The sequence below is a fragment of the Suricata suricatta genome, chromosome 13, assembly GCF_006229205.1.
Source record: "Suricata suricatta isolate VVHF042 chromosome 13, meerkat_22Aug2017_6uvM2_HiC, whole genome shotgun sequence".
Taxonomy (NCBI): Eukaryota; Metazoa; Chordata; class Mammalia; order Carnivora; family Herpestidae; genus Suricata; species Suricata suricatta.
Window position 1 is genome coordinate 65,675,921 of NC_043712.1, and position 14,013 is coordinate 65,689,933.

A 14,013-nucleotide genomic window follows, 5' to 3' on the forward strand; every position below is an offset into this window, starting at 1 on the left:
TTGGATGGACAGAAAAGAAGAGAGAGAGTAGGTGAGGGACCAAAAGACAGTTTGAAGACATGGGCTCTGGAGGGCACAGCTTTTTGACTCCTTAGACCTTGAGTCCTGGGCATGGTTTCAGCTAGAAGAAGCCAGAATTGGGCCTCTTAGTTCTGGGACCAAGAACTGGGGTCGTGGTTGCCCCATAGGAATTGCCTGATGGAAATAACATATGCTATGTGACATGAGCTCTTTAATTTTACAATATAGTTAGCAAATTCTACTTTTTTTAATTAATAAAATTTATTTTTCAGAGCAGTTTTAGGTTCATAGCAAAATTGAATGAAAAGTACAGAGATTTCCTCTGTACCCCAGTCCCCGCACTTGCAAAGCCTCTGTACTATCCATATCTTAACAAATTCTAGTTTTTCAATAATATTTTTGGTGTGAGAGGATTATTTGTTGATGGATAGGATTTGTAGCAGGACTGAATTTTACATCAAGCTTGGTATAAAGCAAAAGCAGAATCTACAAATGGACTCAACTGGATATCAAGGTTTTATTTTATTTTATTATATTTTTATTTTATTTATTATAACGACATTTGATTACATATGCATTTGAAGTCCATGAATTCAAATGTCTGCTCTGTCAGAAAAACCACAGAGAAAGAAAGGGAGAAAAGAGATAATGATATAAATGTTAGACAATTTCATCCCTTATTCCATACAATAACGTTATGTCTGAGAGTGAAAGCGGAAGTAAACTGGCTGTTTGTTCTAATGATATAGATGCCTGTGTCAGTAGTTAATATTTTTTGTATAACCTGGATCATTAATGCCAGTCTTTTACTTAATCGGTTGCTCCACTAAAGTCATTGTGCCCATATTGTAGGACAGACTGTCTTTGTTGGACACATAATGAGGCGTATGCTTGTCTCCATTATGGTGAGATTTTTCAGTGTTAATGTTACAATATAAGATTTTAAATCTTGTGTTATCTAGGTGAAATAATCACTCGCAAACCATATATCATCTCTGAATAATAACTTTTCTCCCTTCTAATTTTTGTCTCCTATATAATATTTATGCTTTCTCTTTCTTAATACATAGACTAGAAATTTTAGTTTGAGTAATGGATGTGAAAGCAAGCATTCTATCTTTGTTCTTTTTTTTTTTTTTAATTTTGTTTATTTTTGAGAGAGAGACAGAAAGAGAGAACATGAGACGGGGAGGGGCAGTGAGAGGGAGACACAGAATCTGAAGCAGGCTGCAGGCTCTGACCTGTCAGCACAGAGCCTGACATGGGGCTCAAACCTACCAACCATGAGATCATGACCTGAGCTGAAGTCAGAAGCTCAACTGACTGAGCCACCCAGGCGCCCCTCTATCTTTGTTCTTAATTTAATGTGGATATTTTTCATCATGTTAATAATCTTATTTTCTAGTATTGATTCATGATGAGTTTTTTTAGAAAAGATAAATAGATGCTGAATATTATCAAATATCTTTTTAATACTGATTGAGATGATTATATACTTTTATGTTTCATAGTTTGACTCATTTTATAAATTATATGAATTTTTCATAATATTTAGTCATGAATGAATTCCTGGAGTAAAGTCAACTTGGTATATTATTATTATGTACTTTTACATTTGAATTGCTTATATTTACTTATGATTTTCACATCTATATTCATAAGTGAGATTGACCTGGGTTTTTTCCATATCCTTGTCAGATGTCTTGAATTATTAACTGATTGTTTTCTTAAAGCCCTTAACCTACAAGGGAAGACAGATCAGGTTCATGGCAGATCTGTCCACAGAAACTTGGCAGGCCAGAAAGCAGTGGCAAGATATATTCAAAGTGCTAAATCAGAAAATATGCAGCCAAGAACTCTTTATCCAGCAAGGCTGACATTCAGAATAGAAGGAGAGAAAAAGAGTTTCCCGGACAAACAAAAACTAAGAAAGTCCATGACTATTAAACTAGCCCTGCAAGAAATTCTAAGGAGGATTCTGAATGGAGAAGCAGAGAAAAAAACAAAACAAAATGAGACCAGAAGCAACAAGACTAGAAAGAGAACATCACCAGAAACACTAACTCTACAGGCAGCACAATGGCACTAAATTCATATTTCAATAATCATCCTCAATATAAATGGACTACATACTCCAATCAAAAGACATAGGGTCTCAGAATGGATATAAAAGGCCCCACAATATTCATCTATATGATGTCTATAATAGACTATTTTGGACCTAAAGACACCTGTAGATTGAAAGTGGGAAGATGGAGAACCATCTATCATGCTGATGGATGTCAAAAGAAAGCCAGAGTAGCCATACTTATAACAGACAAACTAGATTTTTAAAACAAAGACTGTAACAAGAGATGAAGAAGGCATTGTATCACAATCAAGGAGTCTATCCACCAAGAAGAGCTAATAGTTATAAATATTTATGCCCTCTAAATATATAAATCAATTAATCACAAACATAAGAAACTCATCGATGATAATGCAATGACTTTAACACTCCACTTAAAGTTATCTCATCTTTTCTATCTTGTTTCAAGTCTGTGATTTTGACATCTAAAAAGTTCCTCTTAATTCTATTATCTATGTAATTAGAGTATACTTCTCATAAAGTTGAACAAAACATACCCTATAATTCAGCAATTCTCTTGTTAGGTAAAAACTCTATTTCAATTCTAAGCTTATTGTAATTCAGGGTTTTTATAGTTCTAAAATAACGCCCATATGCATTAGGAGACATATGCAAGAATGTTTGTGGGAATGTTGTTTATAATAACAAAATAATAGGTGACCACCGAAGTGCTATTCATAGCAAAATAGATTGTATCTGAAGTATTACATATCATCATGACTTACTCTCAGAATCAAAATGTTGTGTAAAGAACACACAAAGAAGAATATATAGAGTATGACTCAGTGTATACAAACGCTCAAAACAGGCTAAACTAAATACTACGTTGTTTGGGATAGATAGAAATGACAAGAAAAAGAAAGGAATGCTTAACACAAAACTTCAGATGGTAGAGATAAATAAGGGTCGAAAGGTGTGACTGGGGAAGGGCTCTCTGAAGGGACTTTGGAGCTACCAGTAACTTTTCTTTCATAAGCTAGGTCATAGATAAATGGATGTTTTATTGTTATCGATTTGGAACTGTCCATTTACATCATATCCACTTTTTTTTTTTAATCTCATAGTATTAGTTTCCTAGAGCTGCTATAATGAAACATCACAAAGTAGGCATTTTAACAACAGAAATGTATTCGCCACATTCCTTCCAAAGGCTCTGGGAGAGAATCCTAGGAGAGTAGTACAGGGTTACATGTTTCAGGAGTAACTTTTCTCCTTACTTGAGTGCTTCTCATTCTTTTAGAAAAATGAATGTAGTGGATTTTCCTCAGTAGCCTGAGTGGACCACCCTTTTCTCTGGGCCTAACTTGTTTCCTAGGCTCCCTGTTGCTTTTTTCTGCTCACTTGACCCTGAAGCAATGGAGGGCCAGTCAGACGTAGCTCACTTGGCTTGGGGTGAGAGTTGGCCTTGACCTCACAACTGCCCACCTGTGTTGCCGGCGTCCTCCTCTCTGATCCTAAAGGAAGTGGATGAGTACCTAGTGTATCCCTCTTGTTTCACTGTTGATGGGAGCCCCAGATGCATTGTCCAGGAACTTCTTTCACTCAGAGAACTGTTGACTAGTTGGATACAATTATATTTCTTGGCCACTTAAAACAATCTATCATTCTGCCTGCATCAGAAACAGTAAATAAAAATGACAGACTCTGCAGAAACCTCTCCAAGGCCATTCCTGACTCTGTCCCTCCCTCCTCCGAATTTCATACCTGAGACACAACCCTTCACTGCAATGTGTCCTTCAGCTCCTACCTGAGTAGTTGTGACCCCAGCATGGCCCAGGAGGGGACTGTCAGTGCAGCTGTGGAAAGGATGTTAGGGTCCAGGATGGAATGAAATACTTTGGCATTTCTGCTTTTTGTCTATTTATTAAAGAAGATTAAAAGAAAAGTTACATAAATATTTGTCTTGATTATTTGAAATGTTCTTGGCCTCCATTTTCAGAAGGTTTTAAGGATAAAACTGGAGCATAATGCAATCTAGAATGGCTAAAACTGTGTTTTCTCTGTTTCTAAGGACGTAAAGGTAACCTTTTGCATTTATTTTTTGTCATTGTTTATATACAGTCAAACACAGACATCCTTTTTTTAGCTATTTGATTTAAAAATTTTTAAATTTATATTGTATGAAGATAGTGTCTTCATTTTTGTTGCTATGTATTATTTCATTATATGAATACATGACAGTATATCAATTCTGTTAGATTTTTTTATTGTGGTAAAATAAAGATAACATTAACTTTACCATTTTCATCATTTGTAAGTGCACCTTTCGGTGGCATTAAGTATATTTACATTGTGCAACCCTCACCACCATCTGTCTCCAGAAGCTTTTTTGTCATCCCAAAGAAAGATCTTGATTCACTGAACAGTAACTCCCCCTGTGTCCTTCCCCCAGCCCCTTGCAGCCATCATTCACCTTTCTGCCTCTGAGAGTCTGGCTACTCTAGGTGCCTCATTAAGTGGGACTCCATATTATCAGTCCTCTTGTGTGTGGTTTATTTCATGTAGTTCAGTACTGCAGGGTTTATCATCTGTGTTATAGAATGAGTCAGATGTTCTTTTCTTTTTAAGACTAAATATTCCATTATGTGGAATATTTTTGTTTTTCCATTCATTTTGTTTTGTCCATGTTTATCCATTTATTTGTTGATGGGCCCTCTCTTGTTTCCACTTTCTAGCTATTTTGAATAATGCTGATGGGAACGTGGGTGTACAAATATCCATTCAGATTTTTGCTTTCCACCTACAAGTGGAATTGCTGAACCATATGATTAATTTTTTGAAGAATCACCATACCATTTCCACAATGGCGGCATCATTTTCTGTTTCTATTCCTCTGTTCTACTTTTTTTTTTTAATGTTTTATTTATTTTTGATACAGAGAGAGACAGAGCATGAGAGGGGTAGGGTCAGAGAGAGAAGGAGACACAGAACCGGAAGCAGGCTCCAGGCTCTGAGCTAGCTGTCAGCACAGAGCCTGATGCGGGGCTCGAACCCACCAATGTGAGATCTGGCCTGAGCTGAATTTGGAGGCTTAACTGACTGAGCCACCCAGGCGCCCCATCCTCTGTTCTACTTTTGATGGACATATGGGATGTTTAAAGTTTTGGCTGTTATACACGATACTCAAACCATTCTTATACATGTCTGCTGGTCCACTTAGCTACACATTCCATTGAGTGCATGCCAGGCAGGGAATTACTAGACAGATGTATGCAGATGTTCACCTCTAACAGGTGAATGCCAGAGTTCTGCAAAGTTGCCATACCAACTGACAATACTGACAACTCTGTGTCAGAGCAGATGTCCCCATTCTTGCCAACTTAGGTTGTCGGTTGTTAGAATTTTAGCAATTCTGATGAGTACGTAGTATCTCATTGTGACCAATGTTAAATATTTTTCACATGCTTATTTATCATTCCAGTAGCCTCTTTTATAGAGTGTCTGGTTAAACTTTTTTTGCCTTTTTGAAAAATGTTTACTTATTTTTGAGAGAGAGAAAGACAGAGTGTGAGTGGGGGAGGGGCAGAGAGAGAGGGGAGACACAGAATCTGAAGCAGGCTCCAGGTTCTGAACTGTCAGCACAGAGCCTGATGTGGGATTCGAGCCCATGAACCATGAGATCATGACCTGAGCCCAAGTCAGACGCTTTATTCACTGAATCATCCAGGGACCCCTTGACGTTTTTTTTTTTTTTTTTTTTTTTAATGGACTGGGTGTCACTTTCTTATTGTTTTGAAAGAGTATTAAAAATACATTTTGGATACAAGTTCTTTTGATAGATATATATGCTTTGTGAATATCTCTTCCGCTGTGTGGCTTGCCTTATGATGTCGGTCCTATAACTTAAAAAGATCATTCTTGTTACTATGTATTATTTAGTTTTTATCACAATTTTTTTCACATATATTTATAATTGGCTATTGTTATTATGAATAAAAATGTTAATTTTATGTATTTATTTTGTATTTAGCCCCATTACCAAGTTAATTCTGTCTTCTATAACATTTTGAGTTTTTTAGGAATCCAATAATGTCATCAATACGGCATTAAGAAAATAAAAATATTTCTTTTTTATGTTGGTTAATTTTTTCTTAGTGCATTAGTTAAACTTTCTAAATATTATTTAAAATTAGTGGTCATATGGACATTCCTATTTTGGTCCTGATTTAATGGAAATGGCTTTAGTTATTCATTGTTTAGTATACTATTTGTTGTGGTCTTTTCCATGTTCTAGATGATGTCCTTCTGTTTTACCCTATATGTAGTTATAGCCCTGGAGTAATGCAGAGAGTAAAGTGGTAGCCACAGTTTGAAGAAGGGTCTAGGATTGATTAGAACCAAATATTTGGTGCCTCTAATTCTTTTAAAATAAACTTTCTTAAAGACAGTGACTCTTGGCTCTCAGCACAGATCCACTGCGCTGGTGAAGTCTGTGAGCCTGAGTTTAGGCCCGGCGAGCCTAAGCCCATAATAAAGCCCTTAAAAAAAAAAAAAAAAAGACAGTGACTCCTTATTGTTTTTGTTTTGACTTTCATCACATTGAGTCTCTCTTTTTCTCATATATATTTGCAAAATAATATTAACCCTTTATATGTGATACAATTGGATGTTTTCTAATATATTTTTTATTTAAAATATCTTGCTTAAGACCTACTTAATCAATGTGGTGATCTATTAACGATTTGCAATCCATAGTTGGGAGCATTACTTCTTAAGTTAGCAGGTGTCTTTTTCCTAGCCCTTGGATTGGGTAAAGGTCCTACAGGGAATAATTCAGTGAAACACAGGGAATAGTTGAGGACACATCTGTTAGTATTTCAAAACCCTACCCTGCTGCACCATTTAAAAATTAGTAAAGTTAAGAAGTCTTTGAAAATGAGTTCCATGAAACTATTAGGCTTAATCACACTTGATAGCTGGGTTTATTAAGAGAGTTGAGACCTTTTTACTGAATTGATAATCAATTTATTTACAAGTCACAATTTTTCATAAGGGAATGTAAGAAATATTTTAACACTTTTTTTTTTTTAATTTTAGAGAGAGAGAGCATGAGTCAGGGAGAGGGGCAGAAGGAGAAAGAGAATTTTAAGCAGATTCCACACTAAGCATGGAGCCCAATGTAGGGCTCATGTTCCATAACCTTGGAATTAGGACCTGAGCTGAAATCAAAAGTTGGATGCTCAACAGACTGAGTCACCCAAGCACCCCCCAAATAGTTTCTGATTAAGCAAGAAAAATAATAAAATAAAATGGTAAATAATATAAAATGGTAAGTAATAACTGTATCAGTCAACTATTAATGTAATAATACTTTACAAACAACTTCAGAATTTCGGTGGCATACAACAACAAACATTGGTTTTGTTACCCACAGATCTGTAGATTCGTTGGAATGGTTAATATGAAATGGTAAGTAATAGCTGTATTAGTCAACTATTTAATGTGATAGCAGTGCATAACAAACAACTTCAGAATCCCAGTGGCATACAGTAACAAACATTAATTTTGTCACCCACAAATCTGTAAATTGGTTGGGATGGTTCTGCTTTGGGCTAAGGATTGGGTTCAAATTCAAGTCTGTACCATGTGTTTTATATCAGAGATAGCAACTACAAAGGGCCATCTTTCCCCATGGAAGATGGCAGAGGGCAAGAGGGGAAACAAACTTGTGAGAGGTTGTTAAAGGCCTCTGCTCTGAAATACCACACCGTTCTTTCTGTTGACACTTCATTGGCCCAAACAGGTCACTTGGCTGAGCAAAATATCAATAGGATGGGAAGGTAAACTGTGGAAGATGTCAACAAGGATCAGGGAGGAAGCAAGAACTCTGAGCCAATAATATACCCTACTACAATAGCCAACAGTTCCAGAAGCTTGTCTCTATTTTATTCACTTATTTCTGTGCTCATTATATTCACTGCTCAAAATAAGAAATAAATTGGTGCTTTCTTTCATTTTGAGAAAATTCAATCCCTTGATAAAAATAATTGCTTTTTAAGAAAAGAGTTACATTTGCATTGTATAAGCAATTGTTTTCCAGTATATTTAGTTGAAAATTTTACAAAAAGAAGCTTTAAATATTTATGTAAGTTACCTAAGGAAACATGTCCTTTGAACAATTTTGTGTATTGCATTTTTGTGACCTCTGTGCATGCTGCATTTCTTGTAGAAAATATCCAACCATGATGAAATCAGAAAATGTTAATGGATTTCACTTAGGAAAAAAAACCATCTCTTTCCTAATTCCTTTTATGATTAAGTTCTTTCTTTAACTATACCATTTCTCTCCTTGTGGGCCCAGCACATTATTTAATTAACAGAAGCTCTAAAACTTTTGAGATTAATTCATTTTCAGGCTTTGATTCCTGTCCCAAATGCAACTGTAGAAAGATCTTTCAGTGTAATAAGCAATAGGCAAATCAATAAATGAAGTCAAAGGGTGGGGGAAGTCAGTACAAAGTTGATTCTGTTCCTTCTTCAGTGATCTCTATCATGACTTGGCAAAGCATGCCATGTGTGCCAAGTGTAGCCCACTATCTATTTTTGTAAATTAAGTTTTAATGAAACATAGCTTTGGACATTCACTTAAACAATGTCTATGTCTGCTTTTGTGCTACAACAGCTGGGTTGAGTACTGTAATAAACCATACATATGGCCCAAAAAGGCTAAGTAAGGTATTTACTATCTTGTCTTTTACAGAAAAAGTTTGCCAACCCTGATCTGTCTAGTTATTATAAAACAAAAGAGCAGTTTTTAAAATGCAAATATTATAAAATGTAATTACTTTTGATTAATTAAAAAATTAAATGCTTATTTTTCACTCTTCCATCCCCCGGGGTTCTGATATTTTGTTAGAAATACCTGGCAGCCCTTGTTTAAGATATATGAGTAGAAGTCAGCAGGGGCTAGGTCATGCTGCAGTAACAAATAGCCCCCAACTCTCAATGCCTTGACGCAATAGGTTTGTTTTTCATTCCAGGCTGTTGGAGCAACCAGTGTCTGGAGAGCTTCTGTTCCCCTTAGCAGAAGACACAGAAGTGTGGCCATGTGACCTGGGTGTTAAAGCTTCCATCCAGAAGTCATATACAACACCCTTCTGAGGCAAAAGTGAGTGGTATGTCTATATCCAATCAAGGAACCAAGGAAGTGCAATCCTATCATATACATAGGAGGAGAGAGAGAAATCCTTGTAGGCAGCACTAATGACTAGTCCGGAATGAAACAAACAACCATCATTTTAGAAAGTGGTTTCTTGGCAGTAGAACAGTGGCTACCAGTTCTATGGGCAGCAAAGGCCTGATGTCTCTCAGCCAGAGTTTTTCAGTCAAATGAGGGGTACATTTCTGTTCTTCTGTTACAGGGCTTCATCTATGCTTTGGTTAGAGTAAATTTCTCCCAGAGAACATTGGACTATTAATTTCCTTTGTTTCCAGTGTTATTGCAATTTGACATCTTTCTAGTTTCATAAGTATTTGGTGTGCTGCTTGGGACATGTGGATCCAGAGGCACTTAGCTCGCCTCCAACTTAACTAGAAAGCTCTGCTATTCTCTTAAACTCTACATGTGCCAAATGAATAACATTTTTAAGTGTATGAAAAAGCAAACCAACAAAACCTGTCACCCAGTGGCTAATTTTCAAACTGGTACTGGAAATGAAGCTCCTTACCTATTTTTTAACCCCAAACTCTGTTCAAGAACACAGATAGAGCATCAAGTTTGCTAGGAATGGAACACAAATAAATTTAGTGTTTCAATTACTTGGAACTCCTGTTTTAAAGAAGGTATTCTGTTTTATTTCCCTTCCTTAACTTTCTAAATGGTTGCAGAGAGAGGCATTTCTGTGAGACATAATGGACACATCCACAGTAGTTATAGAGGGGAAAGGGACCCAGCCCATCATATCCATCTAGAAGAGAAGATGTTAAGGAAGGAAGGTTACCTTGGCCATTTTCTACTGAAAATCCACCAAAGGAGGCTGTGGAAACTGAAATGCCTATAATTTTTGGATTTATATGCCCTATTGCAGTTTATTTGGTTTTATTGAGCTTGGTTTCCAGAAAGCTCCATGTGCCATTGAGTTCAAGTTGCCCTTTTCTTGATGAGAGAATTGACAATTGGAATTTGGTGCCCAAGAGTTTACTGTTCCAGGTCCAGACATGTCAGAACCCATTCAAGGAAACCAAGATTCTAACATTAGGAATCAGGGGTGAACTAGGCCATGAACTCCAGGGGCCCACAGGTTTTTGATGGTTTTGTTCACTGTGAACAAATAGTGCCGGGCACACAGCAGGCATTCACTGTTTTCTGAATAAACACATCTCAAAGTCCAGAGGCAAGATTGCAGTTGGAATTGAAGAGCCAGGAGGTCAATGACAGGTGAAGATGAGATTCTGAGGAGAAGTGGATGAGGGACAAAGAGACACTTCAAGCATTTACCGTGGATGAATGGAGGTGCCTGCAGCCGCCCGTGTGTTGTGTGACCTTGGCTCAGAGACCTGGCAGTCGCTTTCCAAAGGGAAAGACCAGGCAGATTAAATGGATTTTTTAAAATGGCAGTGAAATGGATTTTATTATGAGAATTTATACATTAGGAGTAGGCAGCACTACTCTAAAGTAAAAAGGGCTCTTTTATTTGTTTTTAAACAAAAAAATAATGCAAGTTTAATTCATAAATGAAGATGGATGTGCCCTTGCAGGAGCTCTGTGACATAGCTTCTCCAGGCAGACAATGAAAAAGATGGGATTTGGGGATCTGACCCTGGCCCCATTTCTGATGGCTCATATGCAGTTTTCACTCTCATTAGCAACTGGAAAATGCATATAAGTTATCATTCATCCCAGGGTCTACTGCTATGAATTTCTCTATTTCAGTAGCTCTATTGTTAACACCCGGGCTTGTGATGCCAATACACTTCTTGTTATCTTCAGTTAAAAACCTACAGTTTCAAAACACTGTCCTAGACCCCTGTGTAACCCCTGAGGTAGGTATTATTCTATTTTAGCAGTCAGCGAGGATGAGAAAGGTTACATGAGTTGAGGGCTCCTTCAAAGTAATGGAGCTGTGGCTTGAACCCTAATTCAGTACTGTTTCCATAATGCTAGTGTCCATGACACCCTCTGGGAAGGAAGTCTCCCCAGTTGGCCCCTGAAGACCACACAGTGCAGCCTGGGCCCGACGTCCAGGCGGGGCTCCGAGTCCCTTGCTGCTCTGTCACCAGGTAAAGCGGCTCTTCGGAGAATGCTCTTCTATAATTTGGGAAATAACAACTGTTTCTCAAGGGAGTCACTCATGGGAAAGCAAGGGTATTCCAGTGACAGGTGACTGTGGCTTATTAATGAGTAATGACTATGGCTTAATAATGACTTGGATGACTGAACTGCTAAGTTAAGTCTTTTTGTTTTTCTCATTCTTGAGAGAAAACTGATGGGAGATGGGAAAAATGATCCTGGCCAGCAAGACCCTGGTGCGGGTGGAAGGAGGCCATTTAGTGCAGTATATTGTGCCAGTAGCTACAGGGTCAACCTTTTCTGACAGGGGATACATTTTTTAAAAATGTTCCTGAGTGATTCATTTGACCTGCTTTCCATGATTCTTCATTGCTCCATGGTGAGGTGGAAATGCAGAGGATTTTCAGAATTGCTTCAGGGGGTTAATCAATTTCCTGAGATGTGAGACTACCCAGGTACCACCACTTTCTCCTGAGTAGACGTGACTGTACTTGGGCTCACTTTTCAAGAGTCCTTTTTCTTGTGACTGTTTTAAACTTTATGGTGGGGACAAAAAATCTAGTCTGATCCTTTCCTGGGTATTTGGTGTCCTGCTGATTTGGAGGGTGCTCACTTCCTTGGCGAGGCCGGCATTTCCTGGAGGGCACCCACGTATGCCTTTTAGAGCTGTGCCCAGTCTATTTTATCTGGGAACAGAAGCACCAGCAGTGCCTTGGGGCTCTGGAAACCTGGTGAGCAAAGGTACACGAGTGAGTACTCTGTGAATATGGCTCTCTAGCTGTTTCCCAGAGAACTTTGACCTGCTGTGGAAATCAGTTATAGGAACCTAAAGAATGACTCTTACCATGAATACCTATCGACTTACCCTGGCTGACAAGCTCCCTGTCCGTAGGACTGTCCATGTGGCTCAACTAGCCATGTCCACCTGGACGTACCTGATGAACCCAGGCTTAGCACCTAAGTTGGACCAAGGGTTATTTCCTGACTTTGAATCAAAGAGAGTATCTGGTTTCTCTCTTTCTTAAGGGGTTGAAGCTGTAGGATGGAAAGCTCAGAAGTGGTGGGTAGCTCCGTTCTCCTTTCTGTGAAAGAAGCAGGCCATCAGCAAGAAAGATACACAGGCAGAGAAAGGACAAGAGACTGCAGGGCTTTACAGAGCCTGATTGCAGTCCTCCTGAGACCCACCCATTCTTCTGTCTTTGTCTTCAGTCAGATAACCCATCGTCTTTCTAGAAAGTCCCCTTTTATGCTTAGACCAGATTGGGTTAAGTTTCTGGCTCTGGTCAGCCCTGGGCTTTGAGGTTGGGACGTCTTCTCAAGAGAAATGAGGGGAAGAACATAAGAGAGGGTGAGCTCCTTGAGGGTAGGAGTGGGGGGTCAAAGTTCACCTTCACTTCTGTAACATGGCTGTGTACCCACGAGTGTGAGATGGTGTTTGTCAGGAACTTAGTACAAGGGTGGCAGGTTAACTCCTGGCTCCATGTAGTTGAACCTGTGGTTGAAGATGACCTCAAGTGTGTCACCTGGCAAAAAATAATGTGGAAGCAAAGTGAGAATGTGAAAGACCTGGGTGGAGATTGCTGGTTGTCCCCTATTAGACACCTCCCCTCCTTCCAGAACTGACATAAAGCCAATGGTATGTGAGCAGAATTGTTATATGGAAACTCCTAAGAAGAACCTTCTTTAAAGGGCAGGCAGCTCACACACACTCTCTCTCTCTTTCTCTCTCTCTCTCTCTCTCTTTTTTTTTTGGCCCTTCTCCATCTCTCTGGAATGCACTTGTGAGGACCAGTGCTCTGGTTGCCATGTTGGACCATGAGGATGAGGCCAGGCCGTGGAGATGGCAGAATGCAGAGCTAGGTCCCTGGGAACTTCATGAGCAGCACCCCTATATCAGGCCTGTGCTGTCTACCTCTGGAGCTTTAATTGAGGTATATTGTTACCTCATTTTAGCCATTGTTCATTAGGGATTTCATTACTCAGAGGCATAAGTAATCCTACCTGATGGAGGCCACTGAGCAGTGAGCACAGTCTTGCTTCTGGACATGACGGGCAGTCCATGGGAGTCAGACAGAGTAGGGGAAGCAAAATGTAATAGAGATACTTCCCGCAAGTATGTCTTTGGCTTTTAAAGAATATTAACGTGGAACAACAGGTTGATCATGGTGAAGAATAGAATGAAGCATTCTCTATTCTTTTCACTCATTTCCTGCTTCTGCAGGGCAATTGGATGAACTCTTTAGTGTTTGGAAAGCTTTAGACAACAGCTCCTGGTGACTTTATTGATTTAGGGTCCTTAACATACAACATATATGATGCTGATAGGCGTTAGTTTTTAATGACCGTGACCCATTTTTAAAAAGATGGCCTTTTAGAAAAGAAGCTTTCCAGATTGCCTGCCCTTCCTTATAAATGAATTTGCACAGAGATTGCTTACTCAGTTAAAGCAACATACAACCATAGTAGACTATGGTGAAGACGCCTTTAAGCTATAAAATGCTATACAAATGGAAAGTATTATTATTGTTATTAGAGGCACTTCTGTTCTCTTTAATATCTGCTGTGGAATTATTGGTAAAATCATTCAACCGGAAAATAGGGGGTTTGATTTTTAAATGAAGGGTGATTTTCTCCC

The 14,013-nt window shown here is 38.5% G+C and overlaps 1 long non-coding RNA gene across 1 annotated transcript in view; it reads left to right on the top strand.

Annotated features, from left to right (window-relative positions):
* LOC115276540 overlaps positions 1 to 10,702 on the top strand; it is a 29,893-nt gene extending 19,191 nt beyond the window's left edge. Inside the window, exons 2-3 of the long non-coding RNA XR_003901989.1 lie at positions 9,130 to 9,257; positions 10,481 to 10,702. This is a non-coding gene — a long non-coding RNA (uncharacterized LOC115276540). The remainder of the gene's footprint in view (positions 1 to 9,129; positions 9,258 to 10,480) is intronic.
* Positions 10,703 to 14,013: the final 3,311 nt, after the last annotated feature.